Source organism: Pleurodeles waltl, chromosome 9 (assembly GCF_031143425.1).
Source record: "Pleurodeles waltl isolate 20211129_DDA chromosome 9, aPleWal1.hap1.20221129, whole genome shotgun sequence".
In the NCBI taxonomy this organism is placed as follows: domain Eukaryota; kingdom Metazoa; phylum Chordata; class Amphibia; order Caudata; family Salamandridae; genus Pleurodeles; species Pleurodeles waltl.
The window spans coordinates 1124506394-1124526920 of NC_090448.1; the positions used below are offsets into that span (position 1 = coordinate 1124506394).

General features: G+C 46.5%; 1 long non-coding RNA gene across 1 annotated transcript in view; it reads right to left on the minus strand.

Moving 5' to 3' along the window:
* The window catches only part of LOC138258790 (uncharacterized), a 53414-nt gene extending 34825 nt beyond the window's left edge, over positions 1-18589 (minus strand). The window contains exon 1 of the long non-coding RNA XR_011198571.1: positions 18546-18589. This is a non-coding gene — a long non-coding RNA (uncharacterized lncRNA). The remainder of the gene's footprint in view (positions 1-18545) is intronic.
* Between the last annotated feature and the right edge of the window lie 1938 nt (positions 18590-20527).

Sequence of the window (20527 nt, forward strand, 5' to 3'; positions counted from 1 at the left end):
TCTGAAGCATTCCAAGATTTACCAATACCAGATCTGGGAATGCATCAGAATGCTACCCCCGTCCCCTCCCCAGGGGAGCGTAACAAGGATAAATATCTTTATTTCTCCTTGTTTTTTTCCTTTTTCTATGTTCGATGCTATCTGCAGCACAATTAGAAAGAGGAAATTCCTCTTAGGATTGTTTTTTGCACAGGAAGGTGTCCCTTCCGTCATAAATACAATACTGCTTACAACGCAGGCACCATTACACCAAGGTGAAAGGGTGCCTGCATTGGCGCTAGGTAGCCAAGTGTGTGCCAACGCAAGGAGATGACAGGAATGCGTGTACAGGGCCGTAGCTTCAGGCGGGTGCTTGGGGTGTTAACATTAAATACCAGCGCGATTGTCAGGAAATCTGAACTCACACCCCTCCAATCTTACTGATCAAGCTACGCCCTTGTGCGTGTATGTTGATAAATTAGGCGCATTACTGCCCTCTCCTTTTCACACAGCACAGCATGATGGCTTGCTGCACTGCCCTGCGTTAAAGTATGGTCAATATGCCCCCTGCTGTGTAAAATACTAGTAATGCTCATTGCTCAAAATTGTTTGGCTATCCTGTCTATCTCATTTGCTTGTTTTTTTATTTGATGGCTATCCTTCGCCTTCTTGTGTTTGTGCCTGCCCTGGAATACAGCTTCTGTACCATAAGTTTGAAATGATAACTTCTCACATGCTACACTCAGAAAACTACTTTTTTTGTTATCCTTTCAGCATACTTTGAGCGTGCATGTGTTTTTTTTCTCTTTTACCATGTGCTGCTTCCCCCTTAAGTTCCCACCCCATGAGCGGTTTGTATTCATTTTCCCCTTCCTCCCCAGCTCATTTGTTGCTACCCCTGTCCCTTTCATATTTTTAGTTCTTTTATTCGTTTATTAAAAACTATCTCCCTCCCCTCAAGGTTCTCTATCACTTTCCTGGCCCTCTAAGGTTGGCATTGTTGTTCCCTGCCACTGAGTGACATTCAGTTGCTTGTCCCACCTCTACCTACTCCTCCATCACTCCCCCATTCCTCACCACCCAGTTACAATTTTTATTTATTTATTTATTTTTCAGGTGGCCTGGAAGCTGCAATTTGCTAACGGGTTCTTCCTGTCTTTATAACTGTGTTTAGCCAACTTTACTTTTGTTTTTTAATTTACTGGTCCTAAAAAGCTGAAATAGCAGCTGCAGGCATGTACACATCATCACAATTTGACTTTTTGAAACCAATGCAGTTCATCGTTGACAGCAGGATTTATTTACTTTTTGCTGATGCATCAGCAACAAAGCATTAACAAAGCCAAAAGGTGGTCTAAAGTCTTTAAAAGGATTTTTTTCCAGACGTTCCCAACATACTCTAATCCACATGGACAGCTAATCTTTCAACCAATGAAGTGGTATAGTTTGCTTGTTAGAAATGGGTTTGGTGGTTGACTGGGGTGTGAGCCCTGATCAGGCAGCAACCACAATCCTAGTCAGGGTAAAGCACAAGCAAACCCTGAATTAACACTTGCTCACCCTCTGGTGGCTTGGCACACAGCAGTCAGGCTTAACTTAGAGGAAATGTGTAACAAATGCGTGCAACACTTCAAACTGTAAAACATTGAAAACACCACACAAAATGATTCCACACCAGGTTAGAAAAATATATCTGAATTTAATATATATATAACAAGACCAAAATGACAACAATCAAATAAGTAGAATTGGAGATATTGAACTTCAAAGTTTTAAGTAAAAATAGCATCAAGACCCACTGTTGGGTATATGTGGTCATGCTGGGCCGGGACACAGTCAAAAGTTCAGGCTGACCGTGATGGAGCATGGGCCTGCTACAGGGACCCAGTTAGGCTCTCAGAACCAAAGTACCTTGAATCCTGGTTGTGGAGCGTTGTGTGGATCCGTGTCGAAAATGCATTGCAAAACTGAGGTGATGCGTCGGTTCTGAGCTGAAGGGAGGCTGTCGTGAGAGGCCCTGTTGCATTGAAATAGAAAATCCTCTTGATGGGCTTGCGATACAAAGGCCGGTTTTGAGGATGCGTTGCGCAGTTGAGGAGATGTGTTGATTCTGATGATAGGTGATGGTACGAACTGAAGTTTAATCATCGTCGTCAAAGCTGCCATCAATGGGAATGCGAAGATGCAGCACCGGGGAAAGCTTCGCTAAATAGTGGTTCCGAAGGCGATGTGTCAGTCTCCAGATGCGGGATGCAGTGGTGATGCAAATCTTTTGTGACCAAACACACAGCAGTGGTGATGTGTTGATTCTGCTCAAAGATGCGCCGCTCAGCCAAGGCAATGTATTGGTTCAGCTCAGAGATGCATTGTTCAGCACAGGATGTGTCAGTAGCACTGGAGCAAACACCTTAGGCCCACTTTCAAGGGTCGAGGACTGGGATGGCACCACTTAGCAGGGCAGACTCACAGATGGCAGAGTCCAAGTGCAGAAGCAGGGAGGTTGGAAGTCTTTGATGTCCCTGAGACTTCAGATCAGGAGGCCAGCCAGATAGCCCTTGAAGTCACTCTGGGTTCACGTGAGCAGCACAGCAAGGCAGGAGTCCAGAAAAGCATCAATACAGCCGAGTGGCAGTCCTTTAGCAGTAGCTTCACTACAGTGGGGTATGCAGCCCTATGTGTCGGGGCAAGACACATCCAATTAAGGTGTAAGTGAGGCTGGGCCCAGCTCCTCCTTTCCATCCTCCCAGGATGGCCCATCAAGTCACATCTATGACCCACTGTGTGTGGCTGTCTGGGGGAATATACAAAGCCCAGCTGTCACCCACCCCAGACAAGTGATCAAAGACAGGTAGCAAGAACCAAATGGCTAAAGTAAGAAAATGCCATCTTTATAAAAGTGGAATTTTCAGTATTACAATTTGAAACCCAACTTCACCATAAGTTGTGATTTTAAAGTGTGATTCCACAGACACCAAATCTTTGACTTGGCAAAAGGGTAATGTTGCCTGGTCAACATGGCAGTATAAAACTTCACACACAGGCTCTGCAATGCAGGTCTGAGAAATGGTTAAGGGGCTACTTAAGTGGGTGGTACAATCAGTGCTGCAGGCCCAACAGTAGCATGTAATTTACAGGCCCTGGGTATAAGAATTACTACTTTACTAGTGTCTTATAAGTAAATTAAATATGCCAATTGGGGATAAACCAATATTACCTATGGGAGAGAGCGCTTTAGCACTGTTTAGTTGTGTGTATAGTGTACAGAGACCTAATACCAGCAAAAACAAAGTCAGAAAAGTGGAGGAGATAGACAAAACGTTAGGGGGGAACCACCCTAAGGCTGTCATGTCTAACACTGCTCAAGTTTTCTTCTGACTTGGTTGTATACAGATTCATTTTTTTGCTATAGCTCGGTGGCATTACCAGCAGGAACCACGTGTATAGTGTCCTTTTATTACAGGCACGGCTTAAATTACCAAACTCAGTTTGAATTCTCGGTGGTGCTCTTACGCTCTCACAAGTTCATCTCTGAAGTTTCTTTCACCTGTAGGGCAAATATTAGTTTTTGGAGAAGTGTTGAACATATGCCACTTCAATGCTGCTTTCATGACTTGAGTAGTTTTCTTGCCAATCGTGTAATACTTCAGCAACTCGTTTGTCAGTTTTTCTGTGGACATCACTGCGGTGTACCTAGCTCTTCGTTTGGCCTCTGTTGGAGTTTGTTTGGATGTCCTCTTTTTGAAAACGTTATTGATTATAATCAACAGTACAATACAAATACTCGTAGTTGGAGGGCAGCAATCATAGTCTCGAGCAGGGATGCCATCAGTAGTCGTGATGTCACAAGAAAAGAGCGATATGAGCAGTATTCGTGATGCTGACCTCCCACTTAACTTAAGTAAACCTACAAAGTTGTTTTATGCACATTGAAAGAATAGCGAGGCCTAAGGGCCCTAGATCCCACAACACAAGCATCTGAAAGGAAATCCCTTCCATTTAAAGCAGCACCTGCCTCTATGGGGTATTTTCTACAGATACTATGTAAGTCAATAAGTGCATAAACAAGGATACACCTCAACTGAAGAACAGAAAACATTATATGGGATAAAGTCAAGGAAAGAGGTCGGTGATCCCTTCATTTAAACAGAGAGATGTCAGCTAGGATTCTGCACAGCCATCCATGTAGCGCCTTCCACTTAGGTATTTGAATAAGTAGGTTCGCAAGACGAGAGGAATCGAGGGGGTGCAATTATCCATAAAATGAAGGGAAGGGAGTGAGTGAAGTATCTTTAGGCACCTGGCAAGCTATGTGGCAGGAACACTGAGGGACTATGACACTGTTTAAGATAGTGAGACACCCGAGGTGGGGAGGGGTATGAAATATAGGTGATTGGAGAGAGGGGAAACCTTAGGGGAAAAGGCGGGGATATAGTTGCAGTAAGGGGGAGCACAGAAATATATGGGGGTCGTTATCCTGTCTGCCCTTCGAAGTATGAATAGGGTTTCCCTTTTAGGGGGTCTCTGTCCTAAGATCAAAGAAAGGAGACCAAATGGCCTGGACTATTTCTATCTTATCCCGCAGATTGTATATAAGCTGTTGGTGTGAGGCCGCTTTCTATTTTTCAGCCAGTTGGGATGGGAGCGGTTTAAAGTATAAGAGGTGGACCAGCAGACTGTGCAATATGGGATGGAGGGGTTTAAATTCCAGCAGACTGTAGAAGTGCAACATGGGATGGAGGGGTTTAAAGTCCAGCAGACTGTAGAAGTGCAACATGGGATGGAGGGGTTTAAAGTCCAGCAGACTGTAGAAGTGCAACATGGGATGGAGGGGTTTAAAGTCCAACAGCAGATTGTAGAAGTGCAACATGGGATGGAGGGGTTTAAAGTCCAGCAGACTGTAGAAGTGCAACATGGGATGGAGGGGTTTAAAGTCCAACAGCAGACTGTAGAAGTGCAACATGGGATGAAGGGGTTTAAAGTCCAGCAGACTGTAGAAGTGCAACATGGGATGGAGAAGTTTAAAGTCCAGCAGCAGACTGTAGAAGTGCAACATGGGATGGAGGGGTTTAAAGTCCAGCAGATTGTAGAAGTGCAACATGGGATGGAGGGGTTTAAAGTCCAGCAGACTGTAGAAGTGCAACATGGGATGGAGGGGTTTAAAGTCCAACAGCAGACTGTAGAAGTGCAACATGGGATGGAGGGGTTTAAAGTCCAGCAGACTGTAGAAGTGCAACATGGGACGGAGGGGTTTAAAGTCCAGCAGCAGACTGTAGAAGTGCAACATGGGATGGAGGGGTTTAAATTCCAGCAGAATGTAGAAGTGCAACATGGAATGGGGGAGGCTAGTCAAGCAGACTGTGGCAGTCTAACATAACTCCTCCATGATGTCCCCAGTGTTTCAGATACTGTATGATTGACCCCCGGAGTGCTAGAAATACACTGCCTCATTTGTATTTATTGCCATTCTTGTGCTGTAAAAGAAATTCCTTTCTTAGTATGATAAACAATTTCAAGTTTCTCACTGTCAGTAGTTGATTTACAGCGAGAATCCCGGACTTCTTTCTCACTTCTCATCGTACAGTAAGATCTGCCATCTGTATTCCTACATTATTACCCAGAGGGGCTTGGAGATATAATCAGACGTCATACTCCTGCAGCTTAAGGGCATGATTCCCGATTCGTATTGTATTCTGGATTATAGGGTTGAGCGTGGACGTTGATGGCGTCTTGTAATGATAAAGCAATTGAGACCTGGCTCATTGTGTGCAATATTGCGTTGCAGATGAACCCACAAAGGGAGATCACTTGGTCTAAGCAACATAAAGGACAGGGTGAGAGGTCTAATGCGGTGTTGTGCTTTTCAATGCAGGGTAGATTTAATGCTCCACTGCGTCTGTGGGCAATCAATTTGCAGATTTTCAGCCGTTGCTTCATGTCATGTACCATCCTTGTCAATGGTTTGCAAGATAGTAGTCTGGACTAGTAGCACGACCATTTTTAGGACATAAGCGAAGTGTGTGCCACCTTTTAACTGCTTGCACTCTCCCCAACAACAATAAATTGAGTTGATTACATTTTCCATAATCAAGTTGGGTCTTGGCAAGGTTGTCCATGATCATCTTCTCTAATCCACTGTTAATAAAAAATATTTAAGTTGTTTGTTTTTTCATCTGAATGTGTGCTCTTCAACTGCAGCCTTGGTGGCAACACACAACATGGGCAGTGTTAGAAATGGGGTCTTTGGTTGACAGTCAGGTTACCCCCTTTTCAAGCAAGGACCCTCACTCTAGTCAGGGTAAAAGAGAATCACCCTCAGCTAACCCCTGCTTACCCCCTTGATAGCTTGGCAGAGCAGTAGGCTTAACTTCAGAGTGCTAGGTGTAAAGTATTTGTACCAACACACACAGTAACTTAATGAAAACACTACAAAATGACACAACACCAGTTTCGAAAAATAGGAAATATTTATCTAAACAAAACAAGACCAAAGCAACAAAAATCCACCATACACAAGTCAAGTTATCAATAAAAATGCAAAAAGAGTCTGCTAGAGTGAAAATGTACCTGGTGCGCGTCAGACATAACCCCTCCTGGCGTGTGTTAACTTCCTCCTTCAAGTAGGGCACCAGATCTCTGAGCATGTGCACTTCTTCAGCAGCACTGGATATAAAATTGTTGCTGCCACCATTCCAGCTGGAGCCCTTATGATTTCCAACTCCCTCAGTTTTAGTTCATAAGCCCAAATCCTCTTTTTGATCTCTAAGTCCCTCCTCCTTTCTTCCAACTCCTTTTCCCTTTGCATCCTCAACTCCTTGAACTTCAACCTGCGAGCCCTCTCTGCCTGTCTGTCTTGTAACTCTTCAGGAGTCAGACCCTTGGATGACACCCTGCTACCCCTGCTGGGGACCCTCCCCCCAAGCGTAACAGGTACCTCCACTACACCACTGTGTATCTCTGCACTTCCCAACCCACATTCTCCTCCTCTGTGTGCCCTCCAGCCTTCTTGACTGTCACCCAGGCCCTCTGTGCCTTTTGCAGCTCCCCCTCCCTGGTGGAGCACTCAGTGAGACAGTCAAGGTCTTTAAGGAACTGTTTCAATTGAGCAACTGAGTACTCCTTCAGTTTCTCCAGTTCAAACACAGCTCCAGCTGTTGCATCTCCAGATTGAGACATGATGGTCACAAGTGCAAAGTTCCAAAGGCAGAAAATAAGTTCCCAATGAAGTAAAAAGAATCAGTCAAGGGATCAGCAAAATCATGGAAGTAGAACAAAAAGGAGTCCTTAAGAGAAAAAGCAAAAGATCACCAAACAAGTAGTATGTGGTCACGTAGTGGTCTGAACTCAAACAGTAGTGTACACTTAATCACTATATGTCAAGTACAAATACAAGTCCAAATCCCAACAGCTGATCACCAATGTTAGAAATGGGATCTTTGGTTGACAGTCAGGTTACCCCCTGTTCAAGCAAGGATCCTCACTCTAGTCAGGGTAAAAGAGAAGCACCCTCAGCTAACCCCTGCTTACCCACTTGGTAGCTTGGCAGAGCAGTAGGCTTAACTTCAGAGTGCTAGGTGTAAAGTATTTGTACCAACACACACAGTAACGTAATGAAAACACTACAAAATGATACAACACCAGTTTAGAAAAATAGGAAATATTTATCTAAACAAAACAAGACCAAATGACAAACATCCACCATACACAAGTCAAGTTCAATCAATCAATCAAAGGCATTTGTATAGCGCACTGCTCACCCGGAGGGTCTCAAGGCGCTGGGGGGGGGGGGAAACGCTACTGCTCGAACAGCCAGGTCTTGAGTTGCTTCCTGAAGGCGAGATGGTCTTGCGTTGTCCGGAGGTGGATGGGGAGGGAGTTCCATGTCTTGGCTGCCAGGTAGGAGAAGGATCTTCCTCCGGCGGTGGCTCTGCGGATGCGGGGGACGGTGGCGAGAGCGAGGCTGGCGGAGCGGAGCTGGCGGGTGGGCTTGTGGAAGGTCAGGCGGCTGTTGAGGAACTTGGGGCCCAGGTCGTGGAGGGCCTTGTGTGCGTGGGTGAGGAGTCGGAACGTGATTCTTTTGTTGACGGGGAGCCAGTGCAGGTCTCTCAGGTGTTCGGAGATGTGGCTGTGTCGGGGGATGTCCAGGATGAGTCGTGCTGAGGCGTTCTGGATCCGTTGGAGTTTCTTCTGGAGTTTGGCGGCGGTGCCGGCGTAGAGGGCGTTCCCGTAGTCCAGCCGACTGGTGACGAGGGCCTGGGTGACCGTCTTCCTGGTCTCGGTGGGGATCCACCGGAAGATCTTTCGAAGCATGCGTAGGGTGTTGAAGCATGAAGATGAGACGGCGTTGACTTGTCTGGTCATCGAGAGGGAGGAGTCCAGGATGAAGCCTAGGTTGCGAGCGTGGTCCGTTGGCTTGGGGGTGGCTCCCAGGGCGGGGGGCCACCAGGAGTCGTCCCAGGCGGATGGTGATGATCCCAGGATGAGGACCTCCGTCTTGTCTGAGTTCAGTTTCAGGCGGCTGTTCTTCATCCATTCGGCGACGTCTTTCATCCCTTCGTGTAGGCTGGCTCTGGCGGCGTCCGGGTCGCTGGTGAGGGAGAGGATCAGCTGGGTGTCGTCGGCGTAGGTGATGATCTTGAGGTTGTGTTGACGTGCGATGGTTGCGAGGGGGCTCATATAGACGTTGAAGAGGGTGGGGCTGAGCGATGACCCTTGTGGAACTCCGCAGATGACTTCGGTGGCCGCTGACCGGAACGGGGGGAGGCGGACTCTCTGGGTTCTTCCGGCGAGGAATGAGGCGATCCACTCCAGGGCCTTCCCCTGGATGCCGGTGTTGTTCAGGCGCTGTACCAGGGTGCGGTGGCAGACAGTGTCGAACGCTGCGGAGAGGTCCAGGAGGATGAGGGCCGCAGTTTCCCCATTGTCCATTAGGGATCTGATGTCGTCTGTGGCTGCGATGAGGGCGGTCTCCGTGCTGTGGTTGGCTCGGAAGCCGGATTGCGAGTGGTCGAGGGATCCGTTGGTCTCGAGGAAGGCAGCTAGCTGTCTGTTGACGGTCTTCTCGATGACTTTGGCAGGAAACGGGAGGAGCGAGATGGGGCGGTAGTTCTTGAGGTCGGAGGGGTCTGCAGTTGGTTTCTTCAGCAGGGCACTGATCTCGGCGTGTTTCCAGCACTCCGGGAAGGTGGCGGTGTTGAAGGAGGCGTTGACGATGTCACGGAGGTGGGGTGCGATGATGTGGTCAGCCGTGTTGAAGATGTGGTGTGGGCAGGGGTCCGTAGGGGATCCGGAGTGGATGGTGTTCATTGTGCGTGTTGTGTCTTCGGTGCTGACTGGGGTCCAGGTGCGGAGGGTGGCGGTGGGGGGCATCGGTTCGGTGGTGGGGTTTGTGGTTGGTGGGCCGAAGCTGTTGTGAATGTTGGCGATCTTGTTGTGGAAGAAGGCTGCGAGGGAGTCGCAGAGGTCTTGCGAGGGAGTGATGTCATTGTTTCCGGCGTCGGGGTTGGAGAGCTCTTTGACGATGCTGAAGAGTTCCTTGCTGTTGTGGGTGTTGTTGTCCAGTCGTTCCTTGAAGGCTGTCTTCTTTGTGGCGCGGATCAGTTGGTGGTGTTTGCGGGTGGCGTGTTTGAGGGCCGTCATGTTGTCTGTGGTCTGGTTGGTGCGCCAGGTGTTCTCCAGGGAGCGGCAGTTCTTCTTGGAGGTGATGAGCTCGTCGGTGAACCAGGAGGCTTTCTTGCTGCTGCGTCTGCTGGGGGGGTTCTTCTTCAGTGGTGCGAGGGCGTCTGCGCAGTTGGTGATCCACTGTGTGAGGTTGTTGGCGGCTTCGTTGGGGTCCGTTGAGCTGGTGGGGGGGTTCTGGCTGAGGAAGGTGGTGAGCTGGTCGCCGGTGATCTTGTTCCAGCTCCTGCGGGGGGTTTGTTGAGGGTGGTGGTGGGTCGTCGTTTTACTGAAGCTGAAGTGGACGCAGCTGTGGTCAGTCCACTGGAGATTGGTGGAGTGGCTGAAGGTGACATATTTGCTGGATGAGAAGACTGGGTCAAGCGTGTGGCCGGCGTGGTGTGTAGGGGTGGTTACCAGTTGCTTGAGTCCGAGGTTGGCCAGGTTGTCCAGTAGAGCAGTGGTGTTGCGGTCCTTGTCGTCCTCCAGGTGGAAGTTGAGGTCCCCCAGGAGGATGTAGTCGGTGGAATTGATGGCGTGGGGGCTGACGAAGTCTGTGATGTCTTCGCTGAACTGTGTGCGTGGTCCCGGTGGTCTGTAGATGAGGGTGCCTCTGAGCGTGGTCTTGGGGTTGGTGTGTATCTGGAAGTGGAGGTGTTCGGCGGAGGTGAAGGTGTCATCAGAGTTGGTCGTGATGCGGATGGTGTTCTTGTGGATGATGGCGATGCCTCCTCCTGTCTGGTTGACGCGGTCCCTCCTGGTGATTTTGTAGCCTTCTGGGACGGCGATGGCGACGTCGGGTGCTGAGGAGGCGTTCATCCAGGTTTCTGTCAGGAAGGCGATGTCTGGTGCTGTCGAATCGAGGAGGTTCCAGAGTTCGACGGCATGCCTGTGAACGGAGCGGGTGTTGAGCAGGATGCACATCAGGTGTTTGTTGCTGGGGCTCGGTTTAGTAGGTGCAGTGTTGGGTCGTAGGCTGGTGAAGCGGCAGGTCAGGCAGGTGAAGGGTCCGTGGGTGCGTCTCGGGGTGGCTCGGTAGCAGGCGGTGTTTCGGCCGGCGTTGAGTGCGTGGAGGGTTCTGGCATCGTAGCTGTGCAGGGTGTGCTGGCGAAGTTATCAATAAAAATTCAAAAAGAGTCTTGAAGTAGTTTTAAACACACACTAGCGCTGCTAGAGTGAAAATGCACCTGGTGCGCGTCAAAAATAACCCCGCACGGGCGGGTGTGCGTCAAAAATAACTCTGCACGTCAGTACGTGAGTCAAAAATCCAGCCACACGATGATCCGAAAATCCTGCAGCGCAGGTTGTGATCTCCCAGCCTCCGTCAGCGATGCTGCGCGTCGTTTCTCCTGCTCCGTGCATCGATTCTTCAGTCGCATTTCCCGCAAGTGTAGTTTCTCAGCTGCGGAGCCGGCGGCGCGTTGTTTTTTAAGCCGCAGATCGGATTCGCATCAATCTTTTCCCCGCACGGCGCTCTGTGCGTGGATTTTCTTGTCTTTAGGCTGCCAGCTTCTCCTTTCAGGGTCCCAGGAACTGGATGGGCACCACAGGGCAGAGTAGGAGTCTCTCCAGAGACTCCAGGTGCTGGCATAGAGGAGTCTTTATTGTCCCTGAGACTTCAAACAACAGGAGGCAAGCTCTAGATCAAGCCCTTGGAGATTTCTTCTCAAGATGGAAGGCACACAAAGTCCAGTCTTTGCCCTCTTACTCTGGCAGAAGCAGCAACTGAAGGATAGCTCCACAAAGCACAGTCACAGGCAGGGCAGCTCTTCTTCCTCATCTATTCAGCTCTTCTCCAGGCATAGGTTCCTCTTGGTTCCAGAAGTGTTTCTAAAGTCTGTGGTTTTGGGTGCCCTTTTTATACTCAATTTCTCCTTTGAAGTAAGCCTCTCCTCCCTCCTAGAACAGATGGCTCATCAGGATATGCAGGCTACACCCCAGTTTCCTTTGTGTCACTGTCTAGTGTGAGGTGCAACCAGCCCAACTGTCAAACTAACCCAGACAGGGAATCCACAAACAGGCAGAGTCACAGAAATGGTATAAGCAAGAAAATGCTCACTTTCTAAAAGTGGCATTTTCAAACACACAATCTTAAAATCAACTTCACTAAAAGATGTATTTTTAAATTGTGAGCTCAGAGACCCCAAACTCCACATGTCCATCCGCTCCCAAAGGGAATCTACACTTTAATCAGATTTAAAGGTAGCCCCCATGTTAACCTATGAGAGGGACAGGCCTTTCAACAGTGAAAAACGAATTTAGCAATATTTCACTGTCAGGACATATAAAACACATTAATATATGTCCTACCTTAACCATACACTGCACCCTGCCCTTGGGGCTACCTAGGGCCTACCTTAGGGGTGTCTGACATGTAAGAAAAGGGAAGGTTTAGGCCTCGCAAGTGGGTACACTTGCCAAGTCGAATTTACAGTTAAAACTGCACACACAGACTCTGCAATGGCAGGTCTGAGACATGATTACAGAGCTATTTATGTGGGTGGCACAACTAGTGCTGCAGGCCCACTAGTAGCATTTGATTTACAGGCCCTTTACTAGGGACTTACTAGTAAATCAAATATGCCAATCATGAATAAACCAATTACATACAATTTTACACAGAGAGCATATGCACTTTAGCACTGGTTAGCAGTGGTAAAGTGCTTAGAGTTCAAAAGCCAACAGCAACAGGTAAGAAAAATTAGGAGACAGGAGGCAAAAAGATTGGGGATGGCCCTGCATGAGCAAAAAAGTCCAACAGGCAGTGCTTCTTTTTTGTCTTAATTAATTTTATATTGTAATATCTTCAAAGAAGCTGCTATGAGAGACATCGAAGCGTGTAGTGATCAGTCTAGGTCGGCATGTGCTAACAGTATATCATCTATGTAAAGTAATATTTTTGACAGACTTATAGGGGATGGGAGTATCTACTGTTTGAGGGGATTGACAGATGGGTGTGCTATTGGTTTCATCACCAGCAGAAATAACAATGAGCCCAAGAGACATCCTTGATGAGTTCCTATGTGTACTGGAAAAGGATCCAAGAGAAACCACTGCAGTTAACCTGTGTGGTTGGGGAGTCATATAGCCATTGAACCTTGGTAATGAAGTCGTCCAAGAACCCCATTTTGTGTAGGGTATGGAACATGCATTCCCACTCTAAGCAATCAAATGGCTTTTCAGCATCGAGGGATAGGGTCAAGGAGTTCTCTTTGGAGTCCTCTGAGATCCACAGGAGATGGCCAGTGTGTGGAGGAGGTTGCAGGATATTTGCCCTGGTGGAGTCGATCCGCAAGTGGTATATGAGGCTTGGTATGACTTTTTTGAGACGTGCAGCTAGGATACTTGCTAGAATCTTTACGTCCGTATTTGAGAGGGGGGTGAGGTGGAAGCTGCTGCACAGCAAGGGATCCCTTTCTCATTTTGGGAGGATGCCTATTGTGGCCCTGTTGGAAATAGATGACAGCATTTTTGCAAGCTCTGCCTCTTGGGTGGCTGCTTTGAGTTGCTCTACTGCATCCTCCTTCACCCACTTGTAGAATTCTCTCGAAAGGTCATCAACCATAGGACCCTAATTGTATGAAAGGTTTGAGGTGGTCAGCAGAATCTCCTCCTTTGTAATGGGGGGTAATAGAGGGTGCACCAGTGGAGCTCTGTCGTAAGCATTAAGGCAGGATAATTTTAATGTGGCATAAGTGTGAGAAAAGGACTCCTTTTGACATGGTTAGCCCCCCACTTTCTGCCCAATATATGATGTAGCCCAGAAATTGTAGTGCCCCTGCTTACCAGGTTCCCTGGGCCATAGCTCTTTCCTTAAAACTGTTGTGATGCATTGGCACAATTGGATACACCTTTAGCTACCACTAGAAGTCCCTGGTCGTGAGGTACTAAGAGTAGGCCCCTGAGGGCAGCAGTACTAATGATGCCACCCTCTAAGGCCATGCAACGAGATTCCCCCAGCACTGCCATTGCAGGCTGGGTGCACTGGTGCAAACTTAAAACACAAACTCGACATGGCACACTGCCTGTGTGCCCTGTCCACCACCACCATACACTGCATATGCCATAGGTAAGACACCCCTCTGGCAGTCCTTCCAGCCCTAAAGCAGGTTGCACCTTATCATATGTGAGGGCATAACTGCATGGGAAAAATGCCTCCACTGTATTCTTGCCAATCCTGGGACATAGTGAGTGAACAGAGCAGCCATTTTAATACATGTGCTGGACATTGGTCAACACGAGTTCCCCAGTTACATGATACCCACTCTGAACCCTGGGTTGTTTGCTATCAAACAACTCAGAATGATAAATGCAAACTGGTACCTGTATTGGATTTATCCCTAAATGTACCCAGGGGCCACCTTAGAGGTGCCCTTGCAAAAGCTAACCACCCTGGTGTGGTTGCTGACTGGTTCTATCCAGCCTGCCATCTCAAGACACCCAATCTACAAACCTTGGGGGAGAAGTCTGTCTCTCTGGTTTGTAGAACAATGGCATTACTGGGTGGAGGCGCTAACACATTGATTCCTAAGGTATGTAATTACGCACAAAAAGACTATTTTTATTCAACTTAAAAAATCCATATCTCAAAAAGTACTTAACCAATGTTGATAATCTTGGTCTTAAACATTATGTAAAAACCTGACGTATTTTTGTAAATTGGTCTCAAGTTATTCCTTTGAATGTGTGAGACGCATGATTGATACTGTGAGTACAACAAATGCTTTGCACTTCTCCAAGACTGGCCTACTGCTCGACCAGGCTACCTTAAAAGAGCTTTAGGTGATCTAGTTTTTACCCTGGTAAACCAACGTATGGTTACCTGGACCCCCTGCACAGTGTGCCTAACTTTTACACAGTACATAGAGGGCCAGCCTCCTACATTTTGATCTCCTCCCATCTGTCTTCAGATCCCATCCCTGAGCTGCAAGGCTGAGTGTAGTATTTACAAAATATGTAAACAATGTTTTGGGTGTCCCTTATCATTTGTCCAGATTCATCTCTGATTGTTGGAATTCCTTCATTACTTTCCTCCGTCAGAGTTGGGTGGCCAGAAGCCTTCTACCTTTTTCACCATGCTCATTGTGTCAAACTTTGAGTTTGTAAAGCATTTATTCAGCTTAGGGCATATATAGGCTATTAAGGTCCATTTTTGTCTTTTCCAAGAAACATCAGTGTGCAACCAAAGTTGGTATCATATATGTCCGAGGTGTACCTTAATTTCTTATTCCAAGGAACGCTGCATTGTGGTTTTTGTTTATTGGTCAGTGCTGCATCCTGCATCAGCCGGCCAGCCCCCTCACAGTATATGTGCTCATTGGATGGAAGCTTTGTTTTCAGTGAGAGAAGTAGCCATATGAGACTTCAGCTGCCCCTTCTGAAGGGACATTTTGTTAAATGAGATGTTGAGGCACAAGGGTTTCGTCATGGGTTTTCTGAAGTTCAAGACCACGTCTATGTGGGCTGGGCCATGGTCTGTGAGGGACCCCTGTAGGATAATGCATTACCAGCAGAGCAAGTGGCTGTGATTTGAGGAAGTAGTGAGACGCCAATTGTCGTGTAGGCCTTGGTTGTCAAGGATGTCTCGTAAAAACTGCCCGGAACTGTTATAGTGAACATCCAGTGGGCCCATATGGTCCTTGGCTGCATCAGGAGCCAAATTCCAGTCTACCTCTATGAGTATGTGTGATGTCTTTAGTGCCATAAGAATCCTATTGAGGTGAAAGAAAATTCAACCTTGTTCTCATTAGGAGCAGAGATGCATCTCACTCCCACTACCTTGGTCCTCTCATCATTTGTCCAATAATCAAGGACTCTGGATTGGCCAGAGTGTATTGTTAGCAGCATTTCTTGGGGCTGGGTATACAGACTGGGAGCCTGATTGCGATCTTGGTGGATGGGATATTCCATCACAAACGTGATGTATATCCCGGCCACCGTATTACAAGTTCCATATATTATAATGGAACTTGAAATAAAGCGGGCCGGATATCCATCACGTTTGTGACGGAGTATCACATCCGCCAAGATCGTAATCAGGCTCTTAGTGTTGTCCTGATAGGGATGTGGGAGGGGTACTACAGCAATTAAAGATAACTTTTCCCACCTAGTCTCTCTTGAGTTTTTCGGTTTGTTTTGGATACAGGTGAGTCTCTTGCATTAAATTTACATCTGCTTTGTTGGAGGTTAGATAAGGTAGTATCTTTTGTTTTTTCAGTTAACATAATTCGTAAAACTGTTCACATTCAGAGTAAGGATAGCAATCAGCTTTGTTTTCAGAGGAGTATTGATGATGGGATGATGGCTCTGAGTTATATCATCTAGTGGCATTTTGTGGTCTCTCTATTCAGTCTGATCTTATCCTATGCTATGAAATTTAAGAGTCAGCAATAAGTAACAGAGGTGTCAAGAGAGTTGAAGAAAGGGCAATGAGAGCAGGTCTATGGTAAGGTGGCTATAGGATGTCTAAGCGGGGTAATGAAGATTTTATATTTCGATCTAGAGAGCTATAGTACTGTAAGGAGCAGAGTGTGTACTGCCTGATGGGCTGTCATTTGTGGAGCAAACTTCATAACTCCAGTTCTCAACAGGAGAAGTGCTATGCCCAAGGGTAAATGTTAGTTACAGTGCTGCATATCCCTAAGTGGGAGTATGGAATCAAGGGGGGCGGAAATGTGATTGTTATAGGGAGGTCCTAAGAGGATGAATCTTCATAGCGACAAGGTGAAGGTGGGCTATCTCTCCTCTCGTCGACAATTTTCCATCTGGTACTCTCCTACTGGGTTAACAGCATTGATCATGAGTGTTGTTGGTAACCTATGGTGTTGAATTATATGCTGCATGGTACATCTATGGAGAGAGATAAGAGTGTATTGAGTGTAGGGGCTGGACGTGGCTGATTAATTTAGTAGCATATTAGGAAATGTTTTCTTGAAGGGTGGTCATGGATAGATTGTGGGGTGTCACTTTCCAATACATGACCATTACAACCCAGGCTAGCTCTGCATGGTTTATTAGAAACAAATTAAGAGGTGGAAATGTGTTCAGATAACTACTAGCATGGCCTAGGAGAAGGAAGAGAAAGGTAGAGGCTTATGAATAGATAGATAAGTAGGCGAAGCATGTCATGAGATGATACCTACTAATATGGGGCAGTGGAAAACAGAGGAGTCACATGGGCATATATAAAAGGAGGGAGAATGGCTGTCATTATGAACATGGCCAACAGATACTCATCTGTCCAAGGTTATGCTTTCTCAAGTCCTCTGTCTCCTAATATCATTCAGTACGGGTATTGACCTTTGGGGAGAAAATTACTTTCTATTCTGAAGGAGTTGTGTGTTTTAGCGAGGTATAAACTTTGTCTTGGGATGCAGTGTGTGTGATCTCCTCTAATGATCTGATCACTTTGTCTCTTTCAAGTTGTTTTCGAAAGGGTTGTTCAGATGTCTGCCATATCGGGCCATATTGGCAATGTTCTGTGCCAAAAATGCCTCTGAAAGTATCTGATGTGTTTGTGTGTGAAGAAGGAAGCAGGTGATAATGGTCTGGGTCTGGTGAAGTCTTAACGTGATCTGATCCTGTGACCTCTTTGAATTCCAGCAGGGGAGAAATCGAGGTAAGAGAGACATGGGGGTGAATTCAATAACATATCTTTCACCTCAGAGTTTTCCATTTTTCCGGAATGCTGCAGAATCTAAAGTTGTCTTGTCATGTGTGATCCTCCAAATCTACAAGTTTTGCTTAATAAGCCACAGATCCTTGTTTTTAGAAAGACGTTGCTCTATTCCTTCCACTCTGGTGTGGAACACTGCAATATCTACCTTTACAATCTTTATGTATTGGGTGAAGTCAATCATTTTTGTGTCCATGGAGAGTAATCTGGTCCCTATAGTGCGGTTATCTTGGAATACGGCCTCTACTGACACCTCCCGCATTGGCGGGTTTATCACTGTCTTGGTCCCCCCACTGGCTCCATAAAGAGAAGCTAGCTGGAGGGCTTGCCTGATGTCATCTACTAGTATGAGTCGGTCAAAAAACAAGGTGAAGGATACATGCACATCTTTGGAAGGTGTTCCCTAAAGCAGGCATACTCTTGTATTATACGGTGCATGAAAGTTGCTGCAATTCAGTCTTTGCCGGTAGCTGTGCAGAGTCTTGGGTCATGTTTAGAAGGTGCTTGGAGGGTCTCTGCAGGTGTTCCATTTGAGGTGCTGGATGAGGACATAGAGCCCATGCTGTAGAGGGCTGTATGTAGCTTCACATCAGCCCAGAAGCACCTGAGTACTCTGCACAAAATGTGATGCTGGTTGTGCCTTCATGGTATTCTGCACCAGTCTAAGGGACCTCTTCACTTTTTATATGGATGAGAGTCCAGGCTTCTAACCTCTGTTGTTCCTCTGTTCCCCATTAATCAGCATTGATGCACCAGCTGATACATACTGGAGAACAGAGCATCCATAGTGCGCCCATTCATAGATATTGTCATTGTCGGTGGAGTAGGCCACAGGATATGTGAGGCTGGCTGACCCCATTGCGTCCAAAGTAGATCGGTGAGAATATCGGGTATTTCGGGTTGGATCCCTGGTGGTTTCTTTTTTTACCACTCCTGGTTAGCCCTCAGGGTGCCGTCCTGGATCTCCTCTTCAAAGCAGCGACAGCTTGTACTTTTTTAAAGTGGTGGGGCGAGTGAGGTGCCCCACCACTTCGCAAAAAATAAATAACATTTTACAAAAAACTCTACCTCCCTCAAAAACCCCAACGTAAACCACCCCTCCGTCCCTAAAGCCCAAATAACACCATAACACAAACACTACACGTACATGCACTACACACTTACATGCACTGCACACGTAGATAACATTACAAACATGTATTACACAAACATTACACTTTTTTTTAAAGGCACTTACACACGAGCTGCACGTTCTCCTCTGTGCGCTTCTGCTCTCCGATGCCGGAAGAGCTCCCCTAACCAATCCAGGTACATGTGCTGCTCCCATGCTGTTAACCAGTATGAAAGAAGTGGCTGGATTGGATGGAGTGTCCTGGCTGGACGCTCCTTCAGGCCCTGAAGGCCTGAATTTCTATTTCATCTATTTAGTTGCCCTGACGTCGATACTTCATTTGGGTCTCCTCTCTGCTCAGTCGTCTTTATTAATTTTTCAAGAACTCTTACATGTAACTTTGAAGACAGAGCTTTCTCACTTGCAGCTGCAAACATCTGGAATTCCTTGCCTTTTATAATCTGAATCAAATCTTCTTCAATTCAGAAAAATATTTAAAAATTTGGGGGGGGGATTTATTATTTGGTTATGCCTTGTATCACTCATTCTTCTAGCGCTATGATTTTTCGGCGAATGTGCACTCAAATACTCCATCTTTTTCGCTTTCTTTACCGGGGGTTTGCATTGGTAGGGTTCTATTGACTTACTATTTTTAATATAATCAATACTTTTGGTCCAGTTAAAGCTTAAAATCAAACACTCTTAATCACATAAAAAATGATTTGGTCCATGTACTATGAAACATAATTCGGTTTTGTGCACGCCAAACATATTCTGCTGGTTTATTTTTGCTTTCTCCTCCTTTATCTTGCCTCATTAAGGATTTGTTTTTTAAATCTGGGGTCCAGACACTGAGTCAGCGTGATTATGTATGAGAGAAACTAAGGGGTATATTTACAAGCCGTTAGCGACCCAACCATGCGCAGCCAAAGCATCACTTTTTTTAAAGTAAGGCGGTGCTAAGGTGACTTTTCCCCGCACCGTATTTACAAAGTGGCGCAATGCTTGCATTGAACCACTTTGCAACCCCTTGTGCCACATTATGCCTGGGTCAGGCATAATGTATGCAAGGAGGGCGTTCCGACACAGGAAGGCCCGAAAAAATGTTGCAGTGAAATTTACATTTCACTGCCCCATTTTTTCATCATTTTTAACTCCTGCTCCAAGCAGGCATTACAATGGTGCACCCATTTTATTCAATGGGTCTCACCGTGCTTTGCTGCACCAGCGTCAACATTCTTTTGATGCTAGTGGAGCAAGGCACCACAATAGCATCAAATTGTTTGACGCTATTGTACTAACGACCACCATAGTGCTCCAGGTGGGGCAGGGGCGACGCAAGAAAAGTGGCGCTTCGGGACTGCCTCACCACTTTCTTGTAAATATGACCCTAAATACTTGGAAAATGTTCATGCAAATTTATTCACAGAAATATTAGAACTGACCGATTACAGAGAATTGTGCAAAGAGAATCCCAGAGCAAATGTCTACATCTAGACATTTTTTTCAAATAATGGGTGGTCTAAAATAAGATATATGGAAATCAGTAATGATCTTGTTAAGGAGAATCAAATCAGTCCCATACTAGGACATAGATGCCTTCTAGAAGAGGCCCGCAAAACCATTTTCACTGGAAAAAGTGCTTCTGGCATTGTTGTTCCGGCCTCTTCCCTTCTAAGTGCTGGCCCCTCTCAGTTCAGATGAGCGGCCATTCTCCTCTTCTTCGCCTTGTGTTTTCTTTCAATGTAGCCTCCTCAGCAGCTCATGCAGTGTCAGATTTTGTTAGATCAGTTGCAGTAAGTTATCTTATTGGTAGAGTTTCCCTGAAGGACCAGTTTTTCAAGTATATTAGTTTTAAAAAGACAGACGACAACAACAGGATTCTTCCACTGGGACTTCAACACCTTCATACAAGAGAATTCATGACTTCAGACCTGCAATCACTTCACTGACTACTTATAACTAGTAGGGTAACATTCAAGACGCTCTGCAATGTCCAAAGAGTCTCCCAAGGAAAAGGACCACTATGCCCATAAGTTAAATGCAAGCAATACAAACAAAACAGGTGGGGGAGACAAGTGATAGATCTTTTTGCACATCAGGACAAA